A 5,983-nucleotide genomic window follows, 5' to 3' on the forward strand; every position below is an offset into this window, starting at 1 on the left:
TTTTTTAACCACTGCTGGCTTAAAGTCTTTTTCATTTGATATAATAATAGTTACTTCTACTCTTTTTTGCATTTTGTTTGCATGGTAGATCTTTCTCCAACTCTTTACTTTGAGCATATGGATGTGTTTATGTATGAGATGGGTCTCTTGAAGAGAGCAAACAGATGTATCTCTCTTTTTTTTTTTTTTTTCTTTTGTGACAGAGTCTCACTCTCTCACCAGGCTGGAGGGCAGTAGTTCGATCTCGGCTCACTGCAACCTCCACCTCCTGGGTTCAAGCTATTCTCCTGCCTCGGTCTACCAAGTAGCTTGGACTACAGGTGCATGCCAGTACACCGAGCTAATTTTTGTATTTTTAGCAGAGATGGGGTTTCACCATGTTGGCTAGGATGGTCTCAATCTCTTGACCTCATGATCTGCCTGCTTCGGCCTCCCAAAGTGCTGGTATTACAGGCGTGAGCCACCGCACCTGGCCCAGGTGCATCTAATTTTTAAAGAAATTTTTAACTTAATATTTAAAAAGTGATTGAGTAATCACTTTTGAAGTGGTGTAGTAAAGACTTCCAATCTGTTCACAACTATAATAGCTGTGAAAACTAGCATAATGGTAGTTGCTGGAGGGTGCAGAGCAGGTTTGAACCGCCTCAGAATTCCCATTCTCATAGAATTGTCCATATTTACCCATCTGACAGTTGGTTAAAAAGCTCCATTCTCAAGGCTTGTCTTTATTTAATTTGATTCAGAACTTGTTCTATGAAAAAAGCCCTATACCAAAAACATTGTCAAAAAATCAGTGGTCATTGTTTAAGAGCTGCCCACAGTCCCATTACCTTTTGAGACTAACATGAGGCTGACAAAAATGTCAAAAGAAAAATGAAGGAATATAATGTCCATATGGGCTTTGGAAGTCTTCAACATCTCTCTGAGAATCTAGTCATGTCTATGTGCAGGGCTGTGTGCATGCCCTGGAAAGACCTGTGAAGGCTCGAATCTCTCATCGGGGATGGTCTTGAGGCTCTGTGCCAGCAGTAAGTGACTGTTTTAAAGTTGTAAACTGCTTGCTAGAGAATTCACATACACAGGAAGACCCTCAGCAAGGCTGGGAGACTTAATGATGCACATCACTTTAAAAAATCTGTGTCTAATCATTAGCAGACAACAGAGCTAACATAATAGAAATAATTTACTGAACATACATGGAAATGAATACAAACTATGCAGAAGTAAGCCAGAAAAATTCCTAAAGAAGAAATCCTCACCAATAATGACAACAATAGCAAATAATAACAACAAACCCCAGGAAAGGAGCTCTAATTACATTGTTTGAGATGTCCAGGTTACAACAAAAAATTTTAAGGTGTGAAAAAGAAAACCAAAAAATGAAACCAGGAAAGTATTACCCATACATAAAGAAAAACTTACCGTCAATAGAAACTATTTCTGAGGAGGCCCAGACATTTGACTTACTAGATTTTACTTGACTATTTTAAATATGCTTAAATAACCAAAGAACAACATATCTAAAGGACTCAAAGAAGCTGTTAGAATATTCTCACCAAATAAATTTGAACAATAGCAGATTTAAATTATTTAAAAATAATCAAATAGAAATTCTGGAGTTTTAAAGTAAATTACTTAGACAAAAAATTGACTAGAGGGCACAACAGTAGATTTAATGGAAAGAAAAAAGAATAAACAAATATGAATATAGAGTAAGAGATTATCTAATCTGAGAAACAGAAATAATAAATGATGGCTCACTTATTTTATATAGGTGGGACCTCTGGATACTACCAAGTATGCAATATAGGCATGATGGAAACCTCAGAAGCAGAAGAGAAAGAGAGAAAGTAGAAAGAATACTGGAAGAAATCATGGCTGAAAAATTTCCAAATTTTATTTTAATAATAATTTATTTGCATATTCGAGAAGCTCAATAGCCTCAAAGTAGGATTATATTAGAGATCCACACCTAGGTACATCATAGTCAAACTACTGAAAGAATAGGACAAAGAATCTTGAAAGCAGTGGGGGAAAAGCAAATCATTACATACAAGCTTTCTTCAGTGAGCTAAACAGCCAGAAATTCAAGGTACTGGAAGAAAAGGATTATCACCTAATAATTTTATATGCGGCAAAAGTAGCTTCAGGAAACAAACTACCTCCCATCCCTAAAACAGAGAATTTTTTGCTAGTAAACCCTCCTTACAAGAAATACTAAAGTGAGTCCTTCAGGCTGAAATGAAAGGACACTCGATAGTAACACAAACTTATATGACAAAGTAAAGAGCTCCAGGAGGGTAACTACATAGGGAAATATAAAAGATAGTATAAATCCATTTTTGTTTGTAACTCTTTTGTTATCCTATTTTTAAAGGAAAACTACATAAAGCAATAATTATAAAACTGTGTTGATTATCTTACACTACCTAAAGATATAATTTGTATGATAATAACACATAAAAGGGGAGGAAAGAAAAACTTTTGTTAAAGCAAAGTTTTGTACATTTTGAAATTAAGTTAGTATTTATTTCAACTAGATTTTTTAAAAATTAAGCTATTGTAACCCAAGTGCAACTATTAAGAGAATAACTAAAAATAAAGTAAAAGAAATAGCTATACTTTAAAATGGTATAATAGAAAATATTTAAATACAAAACTAACAGATGATTACAGAAAAAAGACATAAAACATAGAGGAAACGAACAGCAAAATGATAAACAAAAATTATACTTTATCAGTAAATATATCAAATGTAAAAGTCCTTCAGTCAAATGTCAGGGATTTGCAGACTATTAAAAAAGTAATCCAACTACTTGCTATCTATAAGTGACAAACCTTAGATTGAAAACAAATAATAGGTTTAAATTAAAAAGAAAGAAAATAATATACCATTCAAACAGTGCCCAGAGGACAGCTAGTGTGGCTATATTATCAAACAAAATAGGCTTTAAGACAAAATTGTTACTAGTGACAAAGAAGGACATTTTGTAATGATAAACAATCGATCAGGCATACAGTAATTATAAACATATATGTACCTAACAACAAAGCAGCAAAATATATGAAGCTGAAAGAATTGAAGCTGGAGACTTCAATATTCTCCTTTTAAGAATAGGTAAAGACAATTAGGCAAAAATATCAATAACTTAGTAGAAGACTAATCAACCAGACCAGACAGATGTCTATAAAACACTCTATGCAACTAGAGCAGAATATACATTCTTCTCAATTACATATGGAATAGTCTTCAGGATGGAGGAGAATGTTAGATCATAATAACAGAATATTTATGTTAGGCCATGAAACAAGTGCTGAAAGAAAAAGACTTCCTTTTCAGATTGGAATGGAAGAAATAAAATTATCCTATTCACAGACAGCATGGTATTGTATACTGAAAATCTTAAGGAATCAACAAAAAATTATAACTAATAAGTTCAGCAAGGTTGCAAGATACAAGACCAATATATAAATATCAATTGTATTTATACTATAGAAGCAATGAAAATAAAACAGAAAATTTTATTTTAAAACTTCAAAAAAAAACCTAGGAATAAATTTATAAAAGGAAGTTCAAACCTTGTCACATTGAAAACTACAAATTTCAAAATAAAAGGAAGTTCTAAATAAGTAAGAAGGTATACAATGTTGTAATTAGATTCCTAATACTGCAATAACGAATTACCATAAACTTAGTGGCTTAAAACAACACAAATTTAGTATTTTACTGTTCTGGAAGTTAGATGTCTAAAATAGGTCTGGAAATTTGTATTCCATTTGGAGGCTTTTTTGTTTTTGCTTTTTCCTGCATCTTTTTCATCTCTTCTTTGAGTCTCTTGCCTTCTTTCCTTTATAAATACCCCTGTGATTATAATGGGTCTACCTGCATAGTCCAGAATAATACGCCCATTTCAATATTCTTAATTTAATCATATCTGCAGAGTTTCTATTGTCCTGAAAGGTAACATAGTCACAGGTTCCAGGAATTAGAATACTAGTAATTTTGAAGTGTTATTCTCTGCCTACCATATTAAGGGATTAGAAGATTTAATATTGCTAAAATGGCAATATTTCTCAAATTTTTTTATACAAATTAATCCCTTTTCTTATATGAACTTAATTCCTACCAAGTTCTCAGAGGACTTTTTGAAGAAATTGACAAGTGAATCCTAAAATTTGTATGGAAATAAAAGGGACATAGACTAGCCAAAACAATGAAAAGAAAGAACAAAGTTGGAGGACAGAGTTCTCAATTTTGAAATTTACTACAAAGCTGCAGCAAAGAAGATAGTATGCTTCTGGCATAGGCTACACATATGGATCAATGGAATAGAATCGGCTTCCAGAAATAAACCCTTATATTTATGGTCAATGGATCAACAATTTTTTGTAGGGTAGGTGGAGTATGTTCTATATATTATTTGGGACATACTTATACCCACAAAAGGATTTGTTGTTGATTCAATACTAAACTTTTTCTGGATGTCCCATATTTTATCTGAAAACACTACCTATTGTTATATGATGATAAAAGAAAGCTTGACAACCAGTTGTAAAAAGTTGTGTGTTGGCATGGTATATGTCAAATCATTGCTTTGCAACTAACTTTTAAGAGATCTGTGTTACCATAATTTTTGAAAAAAATACAAATTACAGGTATTTATAAGATAAATTTCAATTCACAAGAGAAGAGAAATACCATACTGTGAATTTTCAAATGCCTATTTCTATCATGACCTAAACATACAAGAATATAATGGGAACAGAGCAAAGTTTTAAATGAAACCCATTTTTTTACTCTTACGTGATCTACACCAGTGATAGAAAATATGTCTTCAATCCTCCCTTCAAATCTTCCAGAATTTTTTAAATATAATTTTGAATAAAATGCATATAGTTGGACATTTAGGGGTAGAAAAATTTATAGATACATTTTTCCAGTATATGCAACACCAATGCATGTTGGACAATACTTCTCATCCCAAGACCTTTTTTGAAACATTTTCTATAATTGAAAATGTCTCATCTTTCTTTTAGCTCATTGTATACAATGATAGGTACTGCCTTGCTCAGTAATAGAATTATTTACCGTGGACAATATAAAATTATATTTTTTGGCTGTATCTTGGGAATACTGGGAAATGACGATTATAGTAAGGTTCACATTTGCCTATTGACTCTATACCCTCTGATTTTTTCCTACTTAAAAATTACTCACAATCCAAATAATTTGTATTTACCTAGGCAAAAGGGAAGCTGTTTGAACATTATTGAATTAATAATAAAATAATGGCTTTCAGCTATTTTCACTTTGGGATTTAATTTTATTAAGGGAATATAGGGAGAGATGTACAAATCCATTTCACAAAGCAAGTGTCTTATGTTTTTTACACATTTTAAATTGGGTGGTAAAGATAATTATAACTTTTTAGAGCATCATTATATCATTAAAACTGTTGTTGGAGATTCATGGTTTAATTTGTGTTCTTCATGTATTATTTCCATCTACATGACGAAACTAAATTTATTATAGGTTTGAAATAATGAAAATTGATACAGGGATTATCAAGTCTATCACATATCAAAATGTGTTTGCCAGAGTTCTGCTACTTAAATATTTTGACCAAGAAATCTATTTATGAGCAATGACTATTAATATATTTTTGAACTACTATATTAAGGAACACTGGGGAACATGAATCTAATCCAATTTTTTCTTCAATTTAAAATTGGTTATAGTATTTTATTTATTTTATTTATTTATTTATTTATTTATTGGTTTACTATTTTATTTATGTTAGTAATACCACAATTCTTCCATTTTCTCAAAGTAGAATCTTAACGTTATTGTACTTATTAGGCAAAAAGACTAGTTCTTACCACAGAATTGTCCATTTACTACATTTACCAATTCTTGTGAGTCACTTAATACACACATACAAAAAGTCATAAAGCCTTTTTTTTTCAGTAAGAGAAGAATGCG

The sequence above is a fragment of the Pan paniscus genome, chromosome 5 (assembly GCF_029289425.2).
Source record: "Pan paniscus chromosome 5, NHGRI_mPanPan1-v2.0_pri, whole genome shotgun sequence".
NCBI lineage: Eukaryota > Metazoa > Chordata > Mammalia > Primates > Hominidae > Pan > Pan paniscus.